This window comes from Neofelis nebulosa, chromosome 8 (assembly GCF_028018385.1).
Source record: "Neofelis nebulosa isolate mNeoNeb1 chromosome 8, mNeoNeb1.pri, whole genome shotgun sequence".
Classification (NCBI taxonomy): Eukaryota; Metazoa; Chordata; class Mammalia; order Carnivora; family Felidae; genus Neofelis; species Neofelis nebulosa.
Window position 1 is genome coordinate 137,284,691 of NC_080789.1, and position 1,367 is coordinate 137,286,057.

General features: G+C 46.7%; 1 pseudogene; it reads left to right on the top strand.

Moving 5' to 3' along the window:
• Positions 1-280: 280 nt before the first annotated feature.
• Positions 281-810, top strand: LOC131483921 (nucleotide triphosphate diphosphatase NUDT15-like; annotated as a pseudogene).
• Positions 811-1,367: the final 557 nt, after the last annotated feature.

Here is a 1,367-nt window from a genome sequence, read left to right on the forward strand (position 1 = left end):
CACTGACTTTGAAAACCAGTTTGGCGGTTAAATGTTAAACATACAGCCCCCAGAGGACTTAGCGGCTCCTATCATAGGTATCTACCCAAGAGAAATGAAAACATATGTCCACACGAAGATCTGCACACAAAGCTTCATTGCAACATTACTTGTAATAGCCTAAACATATAAACGATCCAAATGTTCACCCAGTGATTAAAGGATACACAAATGGGGGGCCTTCATACAACAGAATACTATTCAGCAATAAAAAGGAATGAAGTCCAACACAGGCTACGATATGGATCAAACTCAAAAACACCATGCTAAGGGCCGTGCTCCCCACAGCCTCCCGCCCTATGACCTTTTGCATGGAGCTGCTGGGGAGGCTCCTGGAGCTGGGGTAGGAGCAGTGGTGAGCAGCTGCAGGCATCCTCGCTGTGTCTTCCTGGGGAAGAGATAAGGGGCAGGTTCCAACTTCCTGGGGCCCATCTGAGTTCAGCGACAGTCGGGAAGAATGCACGCAAAGGAGGAGCAGGGAAGAAGTAACTCTTCACCTGAGAAGTGTTCGCTTTGCCTCCGTTGTGAATTATTTTGTTGGGGAAGAGAATTAGCATCACGTCACTATATTCACAAAAGGAGAGGTGGATGACTCGTGATCCAGAACCATGAAACACAGAGCCTGAAAAAAAATGAATGCTGAAAGGAGGCTGGCAGGCTTCTCCACTGGACCGGCCTTTCTGGGCACCATGTTGCTTAAGGGAACAAGGCTATGACCCATTTAAAGAAGATTCGTACCATCTGGCAGGATACAAAGGACATCATCTCTAGGGGAACAAGAAGATAACCTGATTCACTTAGAGAAGACAAAATAAGGTCCAGTTAGAGAAGGAAGCGCATCTACATTTCAGAACAACTCCACTGTATCTAGAAAGTTCCAGATGATTGCCAGTTGATGTGCCCTCTCTTGATATTCCCATCACCCTTTCAGCCAGTACTTGAGAAACTTTCTCTGGCATTATGTCATGAATTGCATTTCAGGCTCAGGAAATGTGATAAATGGTGACATTTGGTGGTTCTGTTTTCCGTATTTCTTCTCTATGATGCCTGCTGTGCGGCAGCTCAAATGGACATCCTAATTCAGCTCAGTGTGCCTGCTGCAGAATTTATTGTGTTTGTGGATTTTCCCCTTCCGTTTTATTTATTTTTTTTAACGTTTATTTTTGAGACAGAGAGAGACAGAGCATGAACGGGGGAGGGTCACAGAGAGAGGGAGACACAGAATCTGAAACAGGCTCCAGGCTCTGAGCAGTCAGCACAGAGCCTGACGCGGGGCTCGAACCCACGGACCGTGAGACCATGACCTGAGCCGAAGTCGGACGCTTAAC